General features: G+C 45.8%; 1 protein-coding gene and 1 long non-coding RNA gene across 3 annotated transcripts in view; both read right to left on the reverse strand.

Annotated features, from left to right (window-relative positions):
* RAB7A (RAB7A, member RAS oncogene family) overlaps positions 1-3,874 on the reverse strand; it is a 71,193-nt gene extending 67,319 nt beyond the window's left edge. The window contains exon 1 of the mRNA XM_019430964.2: positions 3,656-3,874. The gene's annotated coding sequence lies outside the window, so the exon portion shown is untranslated. The remainder of the gene's footprint in view (positions 1-3,655) is intronic.
* A 1,154-nt stretch (positions 3,875-5,028) lies between these two features.
* On the reverse strand, positions 5,029-21,781 carry LOC109256071 (uncharacterized). Of its 2 annotated transcripts, none has more exons than XR_002075495.2 (3): positions 21,577-21,763; positions 13,158-13,290; positions 5,029-5,141 (listed from the first exon to the last, which is right to left on the reverse strand). It is a non-coding gene; the product is annotated as an uncharacterized LOC109256071 (long non-coding RNA). The 2 variants fall into 2 exon arrangements; XR_002075494.2 differs by having other exon boundaries at positions 5,035-5,493; positions 21,577-21,781.
* Between the last annotated feature and the right edge of the window lie 588 nt (positions 21,782-22,369).

The following is a 22,369-nucleotide window of genomic DNA, read 5'->3' on the forward strand; positions in this document are numbered from 1 at the left end:
GGACAACAAAATCAGTCAGACTGATCTCCACGGCAGCGATGACATCACCAGACAGCCCGGGAGAGGCTAGAGGTCCCCCGCATTAAGTACTGCATCTTCAGGCAAATGAACGAGGCCAACACTGTATGTCACCACTGGAACCAACTCCCAAGCTTTCTTCCTCCCCCACAGAGATATTCTGCAAGTAGCTATTCTTAAATTTGTTTTTGAAATCACAGCCTGAGTACTAAAATTGAAACTAGTCAGAGGCACTGCTACGAGGCCTGTTCTGATTTCACCCACGACACATCACTTTTACCTTTGATTCACAAATCACACTGACCACAATTACCATGAAAAAGTTTTAAAACATAAATACAAGCTATTTTTCTGTGTTTATGAAAAGTCAGAAAATAGAGGGAAGATGTGAAAGCAAATACTGAAGAGATCAACACATTGAAAATGTTTCTGCAGCAAACTGCAGAGGCACAACCTACAGAGCTATTAGATAGCATTAACAGATAAATGTTTGATAACACATAGGAATGGATGACTGAGAATACAATGGCAACCTTACATGGGAGATAAGAGTCAGCAGAAAGCCAGTAGCCGCAAGGGGTGGGGGGGAGTGCTAATTTCTAGAGCTTCAGTCTCCTTCAGAGGATGACATCAGTGCCAAGGGAACCACTGTTTAAGCCTTACTCAAGAGGATTCCACCTCCTTACTTCCCTGGAAAACCTTGCTTATAACTCCTAGTCCAATATCTTGTCAAATCCTCAGCCATATTTGTTGAATTATATAGATACAGAATTAGGACACTTTATCACAGGCATAATAATGAGAACTATTTATGTCAAATCTCAGAAAGGAACAGTGTATAAGACTATCACATGTGTGTGGTCTGAATTTGCTACACCTTTGCACAGAAAGGCTAATACCAAATATAAGGGCAGAGATGTTATTTGTGTAATTCTCTTTGGAGGTTTATTAAAAGCTAATCAAATAACCAAAACCATTTTTGCTTCACTCGGTGGTGGGGTCAGGAATCGGATGCAAAGCCATACTGTACTATAAAGCAGTGCTTTTTGATGATGGGGTTGGGGGCTTAGGCCTGGTTGGCCCCCCAAAACATAACAAAACAAGCAAATGCCCCAAGTGATTGCTGAGAATCACCTGGAGAGATATACTAACAAAACTATTTTTAGAATGCCTTCTCCTACATTCCACCCTTCTGTTTGTTTACTCATGCAGTTCTACCACAAAGGCAAAACTCACATCTCCTTTGAAAGGGAAGACGGAACAGTTGCAAAAGAAGGGACAGCACAGGGTTTTGTTTAGTATAATACAGACACTGTAACTGGTAAGCACTATATTAAACTTTCTTCATCAGCTAAAGAAAAAAAATCCAGCATGCCAAATGTGCCTTTGCTCAAAGAGCACTGCAACAGCTAACGTTTGCAGTGTCAAATGGCAGTGACATGAACTCCCTCCAGTGAACAACAACAACAAAATGCCACTAGAGCAAAAGGAGAAACAAGCTTAGTGTTGAAGGTTACTCTTCAAAAAGCATGATCAATTTGAAACTGTAATATTATCTTCTGTACTTTCAAGAGCAAACCATACAAATGCCACTGCAATTAACAAAGCCTTCGAGTTGGCGGGAACACCAGACTGCCTACTATGAACTCACTTGGGAAAAGGTGAGAAACCACTCTTTCCAAAAGCCTCAGGTTCTACCACCAAGCCATTCCACAACAGAACGCCTGACCACAATCACACACCATTTTTAAATTCCTTTAGGACAGGAACCACACCTACCTCTCTGAGTCAATAACCAGTAATGCCTCATACATGCTAGATACTCAAAACATCCGAATGAATGAAAAAGTGCTCATCACTACTCTCTTCCAAACACAGACATTATTTAAGACTTACCACTTAAGTACTACGCACTTACCACTCGCTTAAATACATCAGTTCAGGTATAAAAGTTAAAAAAAAAAAAAAAAGAAATTAGAATACAACAGGGTGGTGAGGACTAAGCTTCAGCTTGGACAGTATCTTCAGAAGCACTCACAACTCACCTTCCAGTTCTTAGACTCAAATCTGAGCAAACTCTCCCAAGTCTGAAGACAAACACACTAATAGGAGACTCTATTAATCCGTGGATGAGAAGTCATGCGGCTAATCAGCTGCTTAAGTCACAAGGAAGAGACAAGAGCCTGTTCTTTTGGAATCCAAAGAGAAGATACAGTATTTTCAACAGGAAAGAACCAACTGGCTAGATACCCACACACTAAGGTTTTAAGAAAGGCTGTCCACACGGCAGGATTGCCAGACTTAACTTGTTTGACCAAAGATTTAAGTAACAAAATTCTTCAGACCTCAATCAAGCACTCTGCTGGAACCGTAGAGCTTCTCCTTTACAAGCACTACAAACAAGCTGTGTTAAAAGTCACAACCGCATAGAGAACAGCTTACGGTTTATGCGGTAGCACTAAGGCAGCTACCAGAATAGGCTTTCAAACGCATCACTAAAAACAAAGGAGGCAGAGAGAGGCAAATACACCAGACAGCGAAAGATGGATCACAAACTTCAGCAGCATGGGAAGGCAGTACAACCCAGGGACTGATCAGAGTGCTCCGGAGTCTGACCGCCCGGGGTCGAATCTCCCTCCAGAAGTTATTTACGGTGACCTTGGACAAACAAGTTAACCTCCCCGTTCTTCGACAATAATGGTTACTTCAGAGGGCCTTTCCGAGGATTAAACATAATGATCTGTGCAAAGTTCTTGCCCACCTGCCCAAAATACAACACACGCTCAAATGCTTGCTATTCTTCTTCTTCTCGATTTTCCACTTTTAAGAACCACTATGCACCAAGGTTCAATTTAATGCGGTAGAAGATCCCCCGACGCGGTGGAATCCCAACACAGCCCGACAGCCAAACACCATCTTCCCCCCCCCCCCCCCCCACCGGTAAGTTTGAAAACTTCTCTCAGGATTTACAACATACTTAGGACAAAAAGCTCCCTGTCTCCCAGAGCCAGAGGCGTCTCACATGTATACAAGTGCTTGGGGAGAGCCCAGTGCACGTGATCTGACTCACTGCCTTGACTCAGTTGCTGTCAGGGAACCTCTCTCATTAGCAGGGTCGGGCTGTTCAACTGAACAGACAGATAGGAACGTGGCTCAGCCTTGGGCGCCTGTTAACAAGGCCCGCGCGGTCGGCGGGTCCCGGGCCAGCGTCCCCCGGACAAGTCAGCGGGCGGGGTCGGCTCCGACACACTCCGGCTAGCTACTCCAAGAGCCCCAGCCCAACAGCGCGTCCCGCCGCGCCGCAGGGCCCCCAGTGTCCAGAGGCCCCCCCCCCCCCCCCGAATCAGGAGACCCTCCCGGGTCTCGGGTCTTGACGCCACCAATAAACAAGGCGTCCGGGACAGCCGGCCCGGGGTCCGCAACCCGGCCAGAGGTCACACCCGGCGACCTCTGACCTCCCCCCGGCCGGGCGCGGTCCGGGCCTGCGCTTGGGCCCTGGGCGACGCGGAGTTTCCCCGCGAGGCCTGCGCTGGGTCCAGAGCCTACCCAAGACACGGACGACGCGAGGCCCAGGCGACCGAGGAGCTGAGGAGGGGGATGGGACCAGGCCACCGGCCGGGCTGGGCCCGCTGCTTACCGCGGCCGCTCCGCTGGGGGCTCCGGGCCGGGCGCGTAGCTAGGGCTCCCACCGAGGAGGAGATGCAAGGGAGGACAGAGGCAGAGAAGTCCAAGTTCCGGTTCCAGAGGACTCCTCGGCACTCCCCAAGCTTTCAACGCCGCCGCTGCCGCCGCCTCAGGCTTTATGGCCAAGACTCCGGCTCCGCTCCCACTTCCGCCACCGCCGCCGCCCCGAGCGGAAGTACCTGTCACGAGACGCCCGACGCCAGGAGTGCGGGGGAGGAGCCCCGCCTCAATCTTCCGTCTCGTTCCGGCCGCCTCTGGGCTGAACCTTGATCATGTGGCACAAACATGTCTGCCCCTTAGTGGTTGTCGCCATCTTTGAGGCTCGTACAATGAGCAGGACGGCGCCATGTTGAACCCGCAAACGGATGTCTCAGCTATTCCGTTACCCTGGAATAATGAATGCCAGGGAAGAGAGGACGTGAATAAACTGGCTCTTCCATTAGTGTCCTTCTGCAGAAGGCCCTGATCACAACTAAAGAGTCCTACTGTGTGCCCTGAGTTCTTCAGGATTCACAAAGCATGCTGTAGGAACAGGCTTTCTTAGGGAGAAATCTGAGTGTTAAGACGCAAGAGTGTGGTTATTTGACAAACTTACAATGGGTTGAGGAAGGGCACCCGTATATATTGAGTATCTCCCGTGACCCTGTACTATAAACCTTTGGATCATCTCCATTTTAACCACTTTAGGGAAAGATTATGTTCACCATTTTGCAAATAGGCAACAGAGACCCACTACAGGTCACTCGGCATCGCTCCACGCAGTAATTGGTAGAGTGGGATGTGAATCAAGGGATGTCTGATGTCAATGTGCATAATCGAGTAGACGGCAAACGACTACACCATTGTGTTACAGAGTGATAAAGACATGGAGGTAAATTAGACACTACCAGAACATTTTTTTTCTGGCAGAAGAAAGGGTCCAAGAAAACGGAAAAACAGTGTTATCCAACTAACATGAAGTCGCTTCTTAGTGAGTCACAGCCATGCCAGGTGGAGCTGTCACACGAAGTAAACTTTATTTGCAGCAAATAAGGAGATTGCTGAGGAATAACTTCCGAAGCCATGACTTCCTGAGCGAGGGTGAATAGGTTCCTTCCACTTAGGGTTAGGATGAATATTTAGATAGGGAAGCCTTGTCATCCTATGTAGAGGGGGGCAAAAGGAGGCGCAGGCACCTTAAGGAAACATGCCTATACATACATCGTATGTTATGTATATGAGGTGTATGCTCCTCCTTGGGCAGAGATTTTACTATTATAATGAGGTAATTGTAACTGTCAGTCACTCCACGGATCTCTCCATGGTCCATCTGCACAGACAAGAGTGGGTCTGGGTGGTCTAGGCAGTTGTTATTGCTTGAGAGGTATTTGTGTTTCCATCTGGGATGTTATGTCCCTCAGGTCTTTTGCCTGAGTTAAGAGATAAGCTGGAAAGTAGAGCTTAAGGAAAAAGGTGAGAGAAAGGTCAGTGAGTACAATAGACAGGTAGGCAGTAAAGGTCAGGCTTTGGGGCCCAGCTGGTGACAACAGCTCAAGACTCTCTGAGCTTAGGAGGGTGGGACACCCTACCAAGCACCTGCCCCATCTGGGCACATTAAGATCAACTCAGAACTCAGATCAACATCTTCGACAACATGCTCTCCTCATAGTCCTTTCCTGTCTTGGTTCATGAAAGCTTCATTCTTTCAGTTGCTCGGTCCAAAAAATATTGGAATCATTCTTGTCTCCTGTAGCGGACTGAATAGTCACCGGCCAAAAGGTAAGCCTATACCGTGGAACCTGTGGATGTGACCTGATTTGGAAAAAGGGTATTTGCAGATGTAATTAAAGATCTTGAGATGAAAGCATCCTGGATTATCCAGGTGGGTCCTACATCCAATGACAAGTGTCCTTAGAAGATACACACGGAGTACAAACACACAGAGAAAAGAAGTCCATATGAAGATGGGGTCAGAGATTGGAGTGAGTAGCCACAAGCCAACGAATGCTGACAGCCACCAGAAGCTGAAAGAGACAAAAAAGGTGGAGGGTAGGGTGGGGGGTGGAGGCTTTGATTTTGAATTTTCTATTTGAGATGTATTTGAGAGAATATATTTCTGTTGTTTTAAGCCACCAAGCTGGTGGTGATTTGTTTACAGCAGTCCTGGAAAATGAATTAAACTCCCCTCTCTCTTGTACCCCTCGTTCACAGCCTTCAAAAGATATTCAGAGCATGACCACTTACTATCTCTGCCATTACCACCTGTTCTGAACCTCCATCACTTCTCCCCTGGATTGCAGTAAAAAATCGTGGTTTCCTGCTCCCACCTCATTCCTTGTCAATTCTTAACACAGCAGCCAGAGTAATTCTATAAAAATGTCAAACCATGTCATTCTCCTGGTCAAACTCTTCCCATAAATCAGACTAAAACTAAAAGCTTCACAAGCAAAAGGTCCTACCCCATCTGATCCCCAAATACCTCTCTGACCTCAGATAGGTCTGCTCAAACTACATTAGTTTAAGAAAAGAGAAGGCACACATCTAACTCAGGTCTTTGCAGTTGTATTTCGTTCTGTCTGAAAGACTCTTCCCTCAGATACCTGTACGGCCACTCTCACTTTTCTCAGGTCTTGACTTCAATGTCATCTCCTCAGTGAGAATGGCCTTTCCTATTTAAAATGGAAGTTCTCCTTCCTACTGACACAAAATACCACTTGCTATTTCCCTGCTCGCTTTGTTTGTTTGTTTGTTTATATTGCTTACTTGCTTATTGCCCATCTCTCCACTAGAATGGCATCTCCATAAGAGCAGGCATTTTTGTCTGTTTCATTCATAGCTATGTCCCTGATCCCTAAAATAGTGCTAGGGCACAGTCGGTGCTCAAGGAGTACCTTTCGCAGAGTATTCACGGGAATAGAAGTTGGAAATAGTCTCAAAGGCCAAGAATTATGGAAACTGCGCCCCATCCTGCAGCCTTACAAAATGCTAGGATTGAAGATAAGCAATTACAGAACATAGGGAAAGGCAGAGCACAAAAGGAGAAACCTGTGAGCCCCTGCCTTCTAAGAAGCTGACTGAGGAGGCTATTCAGGTGTAAACATGGGCTATTTCTTATGGAATAGAAGGGATGACTCAGAAGAAACTCACCAGAGGGTAGAGTCAAGAGCTGCAGAGAATCGGTCCCAGGAAGCAGTATTGGACCAGAATCTAAGAGCTGGCAACGCATACCTAACTGGATTTCAGAATTGCTATGACCCAGGGTAGCCACATCACTCCCGTTTTCCCCCTTTGTTGGAACAGAAGTGTCTGCTTGAGATCTGGTGAGCTCAAGCCTGGTCAACTCTACTTGCTGGGTATCTGGAAAGCAGAAAACCCGTCTGTAGCTTGCATGTCTTCAGATCAAGAGGAATAGTACTCAAGAAGCTGTTCTTGAGGAATCATCTGTACCTGATCTGTACCTGGACCTGATTTATATGATAAGATGCATTATGAGCCAATGATATTTTGGGATGAGACTTCAAGGGTCCTTGGGAGGAAGTAAATATCTTTTGCACATGGAAGTAAGTAATAGAAATAATTTGTGTCTAGAAGGGGGTCTGTTGTAGATTAAAGGCAGTGGTAAATTCTTTGCTCCTACTTCGAGATGTGGAGTCTACTTCCCTTCCTTTTGAATTTGGGTGGGGAGGGGGGCACCTGGGTGTCTCAGTCAGTTAAGGATCCAACTCCTTTTTTTTTTTTTTACATTTATTTATTTTGAGACAGAGAGAGACAGAGCGTGAGCAGGGGAGGGGCAGAGAGAGAGGGAGACACAGAATCAGAAGCAGGCTCCAGGCTCCCAGCTGTCAGCACAGAGCCCGATGCGGAGCTCGAACTCACAGACTGAGAGATCATGACCTGAGCCGAAGTCGGATGCTCAACCGACTGACCCACCCAGGCACCCCATGGGGTTTGCTATTTATTTATTTATTTATTTATTTATTTATTTATTTATTTATAATTTTTTTTAAACATTTATTTATTTTTGAGACAGGGAGAGACGGCATGAATGGGGGAGGGTCAGAGAGAGAGGGAGACACAGAATCTGAAACAGGCTCCAGGCTCTGAGCTGTCAGCACAGAGCCTGACGCGGGGCTCGAACTCACGGACCGCGAGATCATGACCTGAGCCGAAGTCGGATGCTTAACCGACTGAGCCACTCAGGCGCCCCTCCATGGGGTTTGCTATTTTAACGTGGCAAGTTTCAGGGGCGCCTGGGTGGCTCAGCCGGTTGAGCATCTGACTCTCAATTTCAGCTCAGGTCATGATCCCAAGGTTGTGGGATTGAGCCCCATGACGGGCTCTGCTCTGAGCCTGCTTGAGATTCCCTCTCTCTCTCTCTTTCTCTTGCGCGCTCTCTCTCTCCCTCTGCCCCTTTCCCCTGCTTGCGTGCTCTCTCTATATATATAAAATAAATAGAAATGAAACAAATTAAAAAAAAAAAAAGAAACATAGCCAAGTTTTGCTCAAGGGTTCCTTCCTTGGCAGTTCCTACTAACCCAGGAGTCACTTGCTGGCTGTCCCTTCATGCCTGCTCTAATCTTCCCTTTTTGGTACTTCCCCAGTCTAAGCCCCTGTGCCTTTGAGAAACTCACTTGAGCAATGTGGGCCTCAATTTCCTCATCCAAAAATGGTAGTGGGGCGCCTGAGTGGGTCAGTTGGCTAAGTGCTAACTTCGGCTCAGGTCATGATCTCACGGTCCACGAGTTTGAGCTCCGCGTTGGGCTCTGTGCTGACAGCTCAGAGCCTGGAGCCTGCTTCGGATTCTGTGTCTCCCTCTCTCTCTGCCCCTCCTCCACTCAATCCCTCTCTCTCTCTCTCTCTCTCTCTCTCAAAAATAAAATAAACATTAAAAAAAGATAAATACATGGAATTGATAACACCAACTCTGAGTTATTGTGGGAATCAGATGTGAAAGTGATTTATCAAGTACTCTATCACATGTAGGAGAATGAATGAAGTTATATATCAGTTGCTGGGTGAGATAAATCTGGGGTGGTGGCTTCAGGCATCTTCCTGCTAAATGTAGTGAAGGAAAGAAAGATCCATTCATTTGTTCATCCAAAACAAATCAGTTCTCAGCTTGCAGGACAACCCTAGGAACAGAGAGATGTACCAGCCACGGTCCCTGTGCTCCAAGAGGTCCCAGTGTTGTGTGTGTGTATGTGGTCAGGGGTGTACCTACAAAAAGACAACCTCACATTACACAAGGTCTTCTTCCTCTTCCCATAACACTAGCCACAGACTGCTTTCCAGAGCTTTCCTGCTCACAAGGCTGCACTGTAGCCCTCTGCCCACAGTAACCCTGTTAGGAATGGGCACTCGATCAGCTCCAGGGAAATCAAGGCTAATAACTCTCAAGTCCAGGGGTTCCTGGGTGTTGCAGTTGGTTAAGTGGCTGACTTCAGCTCAGGTCACGATCTCACAGTTTGTGAGTTCGAGCCCCACATAGGGCTCTGTGTTGAGAGCCTGGAACCTGCTTCAGGTTCTGTGTCTCCCTGTCTCTCTGGTCCTCCCCCGCTTTCTCTCTGTCTCTCTCTCTCAAAAAGGAATGAACGTTAAAAATTTTTTTTAAAAACTGCTCAAGTCCAGTTCTTTTTTGGGGTGGAAGAAGGCAGATTTTTGGAAGAGAGAAGACGTTTTCCCTGTGGATAAAGAGTAAGACATGTCTAGAATTGCTGGGGGATTTCTTGTCACCTTGAGGCAGACCGCCTGGGAGTCTTTACTTACTAAATAACAGAAGAAAACAGTGGTGCCTGACTGGCTCAGGTGGTAGAGCATGCAACTCTCAATCTCAGGGTCATGTGTTCAAGCCCCATGCTGGGTTTTACGTAAAAAATAAAAACAGAGGAAAACAAAGAGATGGTGAGGGACATGTCTGAGGGTTAAAATCTGGGCACTTGTATCCAGTGATGCCTGAATCCACCTGCCTCCTCCCTCCCCCATTTCCCCAACCCCATCTCCACTCCACCCTCCAGCCTTCACCACTTGTTTAAGGGAAAGTCACAGCCATTCCCAGGGGCCAGCCTCAAGCAGGAGCTACAGCGGCTTCAGGTCCCAAGTCCCGCCCAAGTGGACTTACACAGGCTTTGGTGACTCTTCTACGGACTGCTCAGAAGAGGCAGGAAATACAGCCCAGAAATGAAGGGGGGTGAACATCCCCCTGGATAAACTCTGATCAACGGGACTCAGGATTTGGGAACTGAGAGGTAAAGTCTTGCTTTTATCTTTCCGCAGTGGATGGTTCCAAATGCCTGTCTAGAGATATCTCATGGGACTAAAGTTGTCAGAATTAGCAAATAAAAAGGCTTGGCTTAGGGCCGCCTGGGTGGCTCAGTCAGTTAAGCGTCCAAGTTCAGCTCAGGTCAGGATCTCATGGTTCATGGGTTCAAGCCCCATGTCGGGCTCTGTGCTGACAGCTCCGAGTCTGGAGCCTGCTTCGGATTCTGGGTCTCCCTCTTTCTCTCTACCCCTCCCCCGCTCATGCTCTGTCTCTCTCTCTCTCTGTCTCTCAAAAGTAAATAAATGTTAAAATTTTTTTTTTAATTTGGCCTAAAACATTATTCATATTCATCTGCAATTCAAATTTACCTGGGCGTCCTATATTGATCTGGCAGCCTGTATGAGACCCAGCAACCAGCTGTGCCTGCTGAGGCTGTGACCAGTATGATAACACATTACCTTCTGTTTGTTTTCCCTTCTCCCCTGTCCTTTCCTCACTTTGCTTTTTCTTTCACTCTTGCTGCCCAGGTATTGAACTTAACAATAAAGCAGCAGCATGTCAGGCTTGCTCTCAGGTGCTATGTGCTAGGAGCCAAGCCTTGCACATAAGGCAGTTCAAGTTAGATTTCTGTCACTTACATCCAAGAGTCCTGATGAAAACTTGGCCTGTTTCCTCTTCTGTGGAATGAGGATAGGAGTTTCCACCCCACTGATAGCCTAGGATGGATGAGAAGGTCCAAAGACCTTATGAAGGGCAAGGTGGCAACCCCACAGCAGTAGTAGGTCACTGCAGTCACCCCAGAAGACAGGAGGTTGAGTCCCAGAGCTGGCCCCTGCCACACTGAGTTAATGAGGCTAGGAGAAAGGGCTGCTAACCATTCAGTGGCCGTGGGATCCTTCTGTGTTCTCTCATATGGGTGATGTCTGCCCTGGGGACCACTGCCAAGGTGGACCACTGTATTTGTTTCAGACTTTGCACTTCAGGTTAATAAGCACCACACGGACCAGGGAGTCCTGCTGCCACCCAGGCATTCTTTCTACAGTGTGGATCGAAGCCCCCTCTAGCCTCTGAAGCCATCATCCCGACAATGCTATGGGTGCTTTGTCCTGCCTTTAGCAACACATGCCCATTATTCCTGTGTGTGCCTCTGGTCCCCTTTGCCAGGGATGCCCCTATACCATGGTCTTCAAGGCCCTACATCATTTGGCCTTTGTCTATCTTTCATGCGTTTATTCATGCAACAAACCTAGTTTGAGCACTTACTGTGTGGCAGGCATTATTCTAAGCCCCGGAGAGAGAGCAGTGAACAAATCAGACAAAACCCTTGCCCTCGTGGAACTTACACGAGGCAGACACAGAAAATAAACCATATAAATAAGTGAAATATGTAGCATACTAGATAGCGATGTGTGATGGAGAAAAATACAGTGGGGAAGTGGGGTTGGCGCAGGACCCTGCCCCCAGCTAGTCTCCCTTTCTCCCTTGATCAGTCCACTCCTGCCACACTGGTCTTCTTCCTGTTCTCAAATACATCAGAGTTGTTACCACCATTGCCTTCTTAGGTCCTCTGTCTCAACTATTTCCCCTCTCCTCCACTCTGAAGATCTTTACACAGCTGGATCCTTCCTACCATTTGAGTCTTAACTCAAATGACACTATAGGTGACCCCCCTGGATCACCCTGCCTAATGCATTTCTCAGTAGTTCTTTATCCTATGGCCTTGTTGCATGGTATCATTTTCTCCATATCATCTCTAGTTGCAAGAGGAGGTGGGAAATGAAGGACAGGGTTAGGCAGCTGCCTTCTGGCAACAGCTGTTTGCCATGGAAGTTGGAGAAGAAACTTTGGTGGACAGCTTTCTGCCTCTGACACAAATACAGCATGATACATGCTACATACAGGAAACAAAGGGGTGAGGGTGGCCCAGGAGAAGCACCTGATGTAGCCTGAGAGACAGAGGAGTCATGGGCGGGCTTCCCAGAGAAGGTAGTGATGAGGTGACTCATGAAGGGTAAGAAAGAATCTGCTGGGCAAAGGAAGAAGGAGGTTACTGCCAACAGAGGAATGACTATGTGCAAAGGTTTGGAGAAAAGAGAGAGCATGTCATAACTTATTTTGTTTAACTTTTTAAATGTTTGTTTATTTTTGAGAGAGAGAGTTGAGCAGGGGAGGGGCAGAGAGAGAGGGAGACACAGAATCCAAAGCAAGTTCTGGGCTCCGAGCTGTCAGCACAAAGCCCAACGCAGGGCTCAAACTCATGAGCCGTGAGATCATGACCTGAGCCGAACTCAGACGCTTAACTGACTGAGCCACCCAGGTGCCCCTTGTCATAACTTATTCCAGAAATTGATGATGGTTCAGTGTTCCTAGGAAACAGCGTTAGAGGAAAGAAAGCAAGAGCTGCAAGGAAACCTAAGAAGAAAGAGTAGGTCATAATAGGATGTGAACACCTTTGACCTAGATGTTGCCAGGGGCCTTTTCCTGTTTTCCTGGTATTGACAATTGAAGTAGATGCAAGGTTGAGGACAGTGTTGAGGACCTCGCATTTAAGGATGATTAAGGATGTCTACTAAGACCGGGGCAAGAACAGACACTGCCCTGGGAGTATACAGAGAAGTGGCAGGACTGGCCCTACCACAGTCACCCTCCTCCTCCGCCCCTCCATGAGCAAAAGTATGGGAAGAGGTGAGACAGGGAATCCATGTAGGCTCAGGGTCCACTGGGGACTCCTGGTTTTTTTTTCCCTTCCCCACCATCGCCAAGGTGAGGGGATTCTATGAGACTTACTCTTAAAGCTGGGGTGGGGGGCTACGAGCAAGATTGATGTGCATCTGGTTTCCCAGTGGAACCTCCACTTAGGCAGCAGGTGTGTTGATCCTGCCCTCTGCCTCCCTGGACAGAGAAAGGACAGGGACATGAGGACAAGAGGAGGCTGCAGGGGAGCTGCCAACAAACCCTCAGGGGTGAGGCTAATGGGCAGGAGTTTCCCAACATCAAGGGTTTGGGCCAGAAGGGCATCGGGCTTGAGCCACTGTATCAGCTACTTATTGCTGCAAAACAAAATACCCTAAAACTTAGAGCCATGAACCAATAGTCATTTATCATGTCATGATTTCCATGGACCAGGAGTTCAGATGGAGCACAGTACACATGACCTATCTCTATTCCATGATGTCTGGGACCTCAGCTAGAAGCTACCATCATCTGAAGGACTTACCTGGGGCTGGAGAATCTACTTCCAAGGTGGCTCACGCACATGGCCGGCAAACTGGTGCTGACAAATTGGTTTCTTTCCATATGGGCCACTCCAAGGGACTGTTTGTCCTTATGACACGGAAGCTGACTCCCCCCTGAGAAAACAACCCAAAGGACCAAGATAGAAGCTGTAATGTCTGATACTACCAAGCCTCAGAAGTCATACACTGTCACCTGTACAGAATTCTACTCACCATACAGTTCAGCTCTGATTCTGTGTAAGAGGAAACTATAGCAGGAAATGAACACCAGGAGGTAAAGATCATTGGGCCCAAAGTGGAGGCTGGAGACCACATCCCTGTTTTGCCTTCTCACCCAGAAGGGCTGGTGAGGGAAGGGGGGATCCTTAAGCGGATTGGGGGTTTATCCTCAACAGAGCTGAGTCAGCTCTCCCTCATTATGATTTTGATCTATGGGAAGACCCCACAGGGTTCTGTGCATAACTCACACATGCCCTGTTAGAAATGCAGGCCCCACGGAAGAGGTCAAGGATCAGTGAGCATAGTCAGAGAAGCAGCCACAGCCCTGTATCATCTCCTAAAAAGACCATCTTCTCCCCACTGCTCTGGAGTATCACCTTTCTCATAAATCAGATGACTGCATATTTATGGGTCTATGTCTAGACTCTGTCCCGTTCCACTGAGCTGTTTGCCTATCTTCATGCCAATACTACATTGTATTAATTATTATACTTACGTAAGTATCTGGTATCTGGTAGCGTAAGTCCACCACCCTTATTCTTCCTCTTATGAATTGTCTTGGCTCTTGCTGGCCCCTTGGATCTCCATATACATTTTAGAATCAACTTGTCAATTTCCACAAAAAAAATTCTGCCATAAATGTTGACTAGAATTGCATGGCATTCGTAGATCCATTTGAGGAGAATTTTGCCGAGTTACAAAGTTATGACTCAAATACTTGCTTCTGTACATGTTACACTTCAAAAAATATTTCATGTCAGGGGCACCTGGGTGGCTTAGTCGGTTAAGCGTCCGACTCTTGGTCTTGGCTCAGGTCATGATCTCGCGGTTCATGAGCTGGAGCCCCAACCGGGGCTCTGTGCTGATGGCACGGAGCCTGCTTGGGATTCTCTCCCTCCCTCTCTCTCTCTCTCTGCCCCTCCCCATATTGTTCTGTCTCCGTCTCTCTCAAAATAAATAAACTTAAAAAAAAAAAGAGTCGGATGCTTAACTGACTTAGCCACGCAGGCACCCCAATACTGCTTTTTACAGAAAGGGAGTTGATTTAAATTGTCTTTTAATTTATTTTTTTAAAGGAAAATTTTGTATCACCATTATAAGGGGATAATGAGTCTTTCTTAACATATAAAGATAACTGCCAAAATAAGCATGCTTAAGCATTATTGAATTATAGATAGATATTGTCTGGTGAAGATTTTAAGAATGAATCTTGCTCTTTCTTTGTTCAAAAGGGGAATTTGCAAGTGTCAGAGAAGTGTACAAGGTACATGGCTGTCATATTTATAATTTCTACTTTGGGTAATCAGAAAGATCAGAAAAAACTGAAAAAGGAATAATTTTATCATCTGTTGCCAACTGTAGATTCACACGCAGTTGTGAGAAATAATACGGGGATGGTTCGTATACTTTTCTGTTTCCCCCAGTGGTGACATTTTGCAGAGTTATATAGTGCCTCACTGTGAGAATACTGACATCAATCTTTCTTTTTTTTAACACTTATTATGAGAGACAGAGAGACACAGAGCATGAGCAGGGGACGGGCAGAGAGAGAGGGAGACACAGAATCCGAAGCAGGCTCCAGGCTCTGAGCTGTCAGCACAGAGCCTGACGCGGGGCTCAAACTCACAAACCACGAGATAATGACTTGAGCTGAGGTCGGATGCTTAACCGACTGAGCCACCCAGGCACCCCTACTGACATCAATCTTACTCAACATTCCTCACTTTTACTTGTACTCATTTTTGTGTATGTGTGTGTGTGTGTGTGTACTAAATTCTATGTAATGTGATCTCCTGTCTAGATTTGTGTATCCACCACCGTAGATTCTGTGTGTTTTTTAATGGTATGTCTTGCCCCAACTTGTCCTCATTTAGGAACCTGGGCTGATGGAGCAGGCCTCCCCTTACTGGCATAGCACGTGCTGTGTCATGGGGGTGTGGCTATGGAAATTATGCCCTGGGCCCCACTCACGTGTGAAACCTGTTGCCTCCATTTCTGTTTTCTGAGACAAAGCCTGTCATGCCCTAACTAGCTTCAATTAGGCAGGGAAGCAAGATCTTACTAAGTTCCTGAAAGGAGGAGAATTTGAATACTAACGACCACTATCACACTGTTTACCCATTGTGTGCATTGGTGAACACCCTGAAAGGGCCAGGTCTCTAATCCATTCTTGGGGGAAAGCAAGGCGAATAGAACACAAAGAATTATGTACAGCTTTCAAATAACCTCTTAGTAACATTGACACTGTGAGTGAGTAGATCAATTTCCCTTCTCGGGGGTCTTTAGAGACTATGTCAAGTGTGGGATACTTATTCTGGTCATCTCTCTCTGCCTCCTTATTAACCAGGCACCAGGGTCTACCCATATGGCCTCCTAATCCTCTCTTGGGTTCATCCTTCTTTCTACTCCAACCTCTGAGCTCTACACCCCATACAGACCTACCATTCCACTCTCCTCCCAGGGCCTAGCCTCTACTCTGCCTTTCTCCAAGGTCTGCCAAGGTGATCTTTCTTCATTCTCAACGTTCTAGCCAAGTGGAACTCAATAATTAAACACCATGATAACAATGAATTTGAAATTCAAAGGGAGATTCTGAAGAATTAACTGTTGTTGGTGGTGGTTTTTTGTTTGTTTGTTTGTTTGTTTGTTTGTTTGTTTTAGTAAGCTCCAACCCCAGCATGGGGCTGGAACTCACAACTCCTGAGATCAAGAGTTGCATGATCTCCTGACTGAGCCAGCAGAATTAACTGTTTTGAGCTTTCCTTTACAGACTTTATCCAAATACAGAAGGAATTTTTATGTAATAATAGTGATATATTACACATACGATTTTTATATTGCTTATTTTACCTAATATTGTATCAAATCCATTTTATATGTTACCAAATAGTCCCTAAGCATACTAAAAGTAGCTGTCACTGGGGCTCCTGGGTGGCTCAGTCGGTTAAGTGTCTGACTTTGGCTCAGGTCATGATCTCACGGTTCATGAGTTTCAGCCCTGCATCGGGCTTTGGACTGACAGTGCGGAGTCTGCTTCAGATTCTGTCTCCCTCTTTCTGCCTTTCCCCCTATTCTCTCAAAAATAAATAAAAAATAAATAAAAGTAGCTATCACTTTCCTATTCTCCCTCATTATGTAAACAATATATTCATTATTGAACAGTTTAGAAAGATCAGGAATCCGTGAATAGGAAAATAGGGCATCAACAATCACACTACCTAGAGATAACCAGCAAAATAATATGTGGTATACATCATTACTGGTTTTTTGTGCATGTTTGACGTAACAACATAACATACCGTATTCGTTAACTTTAGAAAATATCAAAACTACCCCAAAACTCAGCAGCTAAAAATCAACACTTTATTATCTCACAGTCTCTGTGGGTCAAGAATTCAGGAGCAACTTAGTTGGGTGCATCTGGCTCAGATTCTCTCAAAAGGCTACAATCAAGGGGGTGGTTGAAACTATCCTCATCTCAAGACTCGACTGGGGCTGGGAGGATCCACTTTGTTAATTTTTTTTTAATGTTCATTTTTACTTTTGACAGAGAGAGAGAGAGACAGAGCACGAGCAGGGGAGGGGAAGAGAGAGAGACACACACAGAATCAGAAGCAGGCTCCAGGCTCTGAGCTGTCAGCACAGAGCCCGACGCAGGGCTCGAACTCATGGACTGAGAGATCAGGACCTGAGCCGAAGTCAGATGCTCAACTGACTGAGCCACCCAGGCGCCCCTTAGAAGGATCCACTTTGAAGCTGACTTGCTGGCTGTTGGCAGGCCTTCGGTCTGCCCTGTGGTCTGCGGACATTAGTTCCTCACCACACGGGATCTCCATAGAGCTGCTCATGATATGGCAGCTGGCTTCTCCGGAACGAGGAGAGAAGGGAGAAGCAGAGAGATGGAGAGTCTCCAGTATGGAAGGCACAATCTTTTTACAAAGCAGTATCAAAAGCAACGTTCTACCACTTCAGCTGTGTTGTTACGAGCCAGTCCCTAAATCTGGCCTATACCAAAAGGCCAGATGAGAATCCCTGGGGGCCATGTAAGGGGCTGCCTACTGACTGCTTATACAAAAGCTTATACAAAACATTATTCTGTAACCTACTGGTGTTTTGTTTACTTGAGATATAATTCATATACCACAAAATTGACCTTTCACCAATTTTAGAGGGTACAATTCAGTGATTTCTGACGTAGTCACAAGGTTGTGGAAACACTACCACTTATTCCAGAACATTTTCTTTTAAACAATTAAAAAATTTTTTTAAATGTTTATTGATGAGAGAAAGAGAAAGAGAAAGAGAGAGAGAGAGAGAGAGAGAGAGAGAGAGAGAGAGAGAGAGAGCATGAATGGGAGAAGGGCAGAGAAAAAGGGAGACACAGAATCCAAAACAGGCTCCAGGCTCTGAGCTGTCAGCACAGAGCCCAAAGTGGGGCTTGAACTCAACAAGCCGCGAGATCATGACCTGAGCCAAAGTTGGACGCTCAACCGACTGAGCCACCCAGGCGCCCCTCAGGAATGCATCTTTAAAGAGTTCTAGCTCCATTCTTCTTCCTCTGGTAGCTGCCACACCAGACCAGGCCTGCAGGTTGTTATTTTTGAAGGTTACTGTGGACCTGGACAACAAGGGATGGGTCTAGGGCAAGTGAAGATGTCATAAAACACTGTTTGTACTGACACTCATATTTACTCTTGATTAAGTGTTCTTCAGGTTGTTTCAAGCCTTTGGCTAATTTCCACAGGCCTCAAAAAGTTGATTTTGATCATTTTTCAGTTTTCTGGTTGATTTTAGGGAGGAAACATTTTTTTGAGTCCTTACATTGCCATTTTCACTGATCTCACTCACACCTACTTTTTTTTTTAAACTTGAAAATGAACTCTGAACTTTTTCAAATGACTAATTATTCTGAAGTATGATGTTCTCATGACTGAATTGCATTCCACTCTATGAATAAATTATTGTTGCTTGAAGAACCGCCTCCCAACTGTTCGACATTAGATGGTGGAAATCTCCAGGGATATGCTGGAGCCAGGGGGCACTGACTCGCAAGACCCACTTGTATACCTCTCTTCCCAAATCTCTGGTCAATGAAAGTCCATTGGTAGCTTGAAATGGGCCATGGCAGAAATGCTTACATCACAGAAACTGGCAAAAGTACAAAATGTTTCTCTCTACCCCCAACTGGTAGCTGGCTGCTAAATATTTAACTGCACATCAGTGGGTGCAGGTACATAGCAGAAAGCCGTATTAGGACCACATTTCATTCGTTTGTGTATCCTCAAGACTCAGCAGAAGGCCTATCACACTGTAAGTGTTCATGGCTTTTGGTTCTTTTTGTGTACATGCTTTTTCAACATAGATTCCCAATTTGAGGACTATTTTATCATCTTTCTTGATTCAGCGTAACTTCAAAGCTCATTATATGTTGACACGTAATTGTCATTATTTTAATGGCTGCAATTTTCCTTTGAATGAATGAATCATTGTTTCTTTAATCCCTTCCATGTCGATTTATTATTAGGTTATTTCCAATGTTTTGCAGTGATGGACATCTCTATGTAATGACCATTTTGTATCCTGTTAGAACTCCTTTAAATCTGGAACATGTTATCTTGTTAAGAAAAACCACCCGAGATAGAGTAAAAATCACATAGGACTTCCTAGATCATGAATTCTTTTATACAGCGAGTGTCTCTTCTAGTCTAAACTTAAAACCTTTATGCTGTACAGAAATTTTGCTACCTTGCTTCAGTCTTTTTCTTTTTTATATGGCAGGAGCTAAAAGGAATTGGCCCTGACCTTGCTTAGCTGTGTAAACAAAGGCAGGTGAGACCTAGCCGTGACTCAGGCCACTTGAGTCTCTGCAAGGACATACTGAATGTGTTAAAATACCTACCATTACAGAAATTTGGAGCCTCTTTCATTTCCGTACAAACAAAGCCATGGATGTTAAATCAGAGCCTGCGGAGGCAGGGGTGGGGAGAGGTGGTGGTGCATAAGCAAAGAGGAAGGAGTGATCTCTCTGCATCTGTCACCCCACCATTCATGTGGTACACACATGAACATTTTTTTTTATTATTATTTGTTTGTTTCAAGTTTTTATTTAAATTCTCACATGAACACTTTAATTTTTTAAAGTTTATTTATTTATTTTGAGGGAGGGAGAGAGAGAGAGAGAGAGAGAGAGAGAGAGAGAACATGAGTGGAGTAAGGGCAGAGAGAGAGGGAGAGATAGGATCCCAAGCAGCTTGGAGTCTGACACGGGGCTCGAACCCACGAACAATGAGATCATGACCTGAGCCAAAATTAAAAGTCGGATGCTTAACTGACTAAGCCACCTAGGCGCCCCTCTTCGGGACATATTTAAATGGCAAACCAAGTAGGGGGAATTATTAGGTAAGTAATAATAGAGCACGGCAAACCACGCAGGTGGCATAGCAATTCCTAGGATTTGGAAAACCCACTGCAGGATCGTAGTTAGTCCTCCTGACAACTGTAACAGTTGCTTATTTTTTTCCCCCACTTGAGAATGGACACTGAGGGTCAGAAAATAGAAATGACCTGTCAGGGTGATGTGGTGGCAGTGGTCAGTGACAAAGTTGAGATTCGCTCCTGGCCACCCCACTCCCACCCCCACTTCGTCACATACAGACTGTGAGAGCCACCAGCAGGGCTAACTTTGGAGAAGTGAAAACTCTTCCAGGCCACTTCCTCCTGGTGGCTGTGGTCATCCATCAGCTCCCAGTTCCCCTCTGATGGGGCTGATCTGTTGCAGAGAATGCACTGCGCTGGTGGTGCAGAGCCTGCTTGGAATTCTTTCTCTCTCCACCCCTTCCCCACTTGCGTGCTCCCTCTCTCTCTCTCTCTCTCTCTCTCTCCCTCCCTCCCTCCAGGAGATCTGCTGCACCCTCCAGTGTGCAGACTGGAAGGCTCAAGACCAGAGAGGAGGGAGGGGCCTGTCTGGGTCTCTGTTCCTTCTCCTTGCCCTCGTCTGTGGGCTACGGTCTATATTCCAGGAAAATAAAAGAGAAAGTTCAGTGGAGATGGCATAAGGGGTTGGGATGCTGCTTGAGCACAGGCTGAGAGCTCCTTGTCCAAAGCCAATGACTCATGTGGCCCCAGGACTCGCTCAGGGCAGCGTATGGACGAGGGAGTGAGACCCAAGCCAGCCTTTCCAGGGATCCATTGGCCATCGGAGTGCTTCTTGGGCTAGAGGTTTCAACGCTGTCGTATGCTACAGACCAGGGCCAACCAGTAGGGAAGGAGAAGGTCTTTTCGGGCATCCCTGCAGCCCACTGCTCTTGCTACAATACAAACAACTTCTGTTTTATGTCCTAGATTGAGAACCATTGCCCTAACATCTTCTAGGCCTCAGCTTTGGGCATGTATGTACGTATGTATGTATTTGTTTAGAGGGAGAAAGAGAGAGACAGAGAGAGAGAGAGAGAGAGAGAGAGCGAGCCCACGCAAGTGGGGAAGGGGTGGGGAGAGAGAGAATTCCAAGCAGGTTCTGCGCTACCAGCGCAGAGTCTGATGAGGAGCTCGAACCCACAAACCGTGAGAGCGTTTAGTTCTATGAACCGTAGACTTGGAATCTAAGTTCCAAGACTGTCAGATACGGCTATTCTGCCATCTACCCTTCCCTCTGCCTCTTTCTCCCACCTGCCTACTCCTGTGATCTCTGATTTTAATTTTACACTATCAAACCAGAGAGTGCTTATGTTTTGTTCTGTAACCAAAATTCTCTTCCTTGCTGCGTCTATAGGTTGACTTTTAAAGTTGAAAAGTCAATATTGCTCACAGGGTTAGAACTATATAAACATTATTACCAGGCAGTACACTATGGTTATATTTCCTTTCTTGGACAGCCTTTGATTTTTCTTGTACTGAACTTATCGAACTACTTTTAAGGGCGCCTGGCTGGCTCAGTCAGTTAAGCGTCTGACTTTGGCTCCAGCCATGATCTCACAGGTTTGGAGTTCAAGCCCCACATCAGGCTCTCTGCTGTCAACACACAGAGCTCGCTTCGGATCCTCTGTCCCTTTCTCTCTCTGCCCCCCCGCCCCGTGCTCTCTTTCTCTCTGAAAAATAAATGAGACATTAAATAAAAATTAAAAACTAAAGTTGAAAAGTCAATATTGTTCATAGGATTAAAACTATATAAATAAGCACTATTACCTCCACAACCAAGCAGCATACTATGGTTACATTTCCTTTCTTGGGCAACCTTTGATTTTTCTTGTCTTCAACCATTTTTAGGGGTGCCTGGCTGGCGGAGTCCAGGGAGCAGGCCACTCTTGATCTCGGGGTCATGAGTTCAAGCCCCAGTTTGGACATAGGGCGTACTTACAAAATAAAGTAAAATAAAATAAAATCTTTAAAAAAAGGAAATAAAAGTCAACTACTTCTACTTAACGGCCTCTTAAAGGTCTTCCGTTTTTTTCCAATGACCATATAGTAATTCAAGTCTGTAGATTTAAATTTTTTAATTAAAACTTCTATCGTAGTGGGGTACATGCAACATGAAGTTGGCCATCTTGACCTTTTCTGAGTGTTTAATTCAGTGGCATTAAGTACATTCGCACTGTTTGGCAACTATCACCATCCACGGAGCTTTTTCACCATTCCATATTAAAACTCCGTAGCCATTAAAAAATAACTCCCCATTCTCCCCTCCCCAGCCCTTGGTAACTACCATTCTACTCTGACTCTATGAATTTGACTATTCCAGGAACCTCATACGAATGGAATCGTATGAGAGGGAGCAAAATACCTGACCCCAAAATATGTCAGTCACTTTGGCACAAGGATTATTTTGAGCTGAAGGCAATCAAGACCAGCAGATTCAAGAAAAACTTTTTTTTTTTACTTCTTCCTTAACTACCTAAAGGAATTTAGAATTGGGTCCCGGCCCAGAAAGAGAGCTGTTACCAAAAGTGGCTGTTTATCTGAAAGATCTATCTGTACAGCA

The sequence above is a fragment of the Panthera pardus genome, unplaced genomic scaffold (genome assembly GCF_024362965.1).
Source record: "Panthera pardus isolate Hobbes unplaced genomic scaffold, ASM2436296v1 HiC_scaffold_8, whole genome shotgun sequence".
NCBI lineage: Eukaryota > Metazoa > Chordata > Mammalia > Carnivora > Felidae > Panthera > Panthera pardus.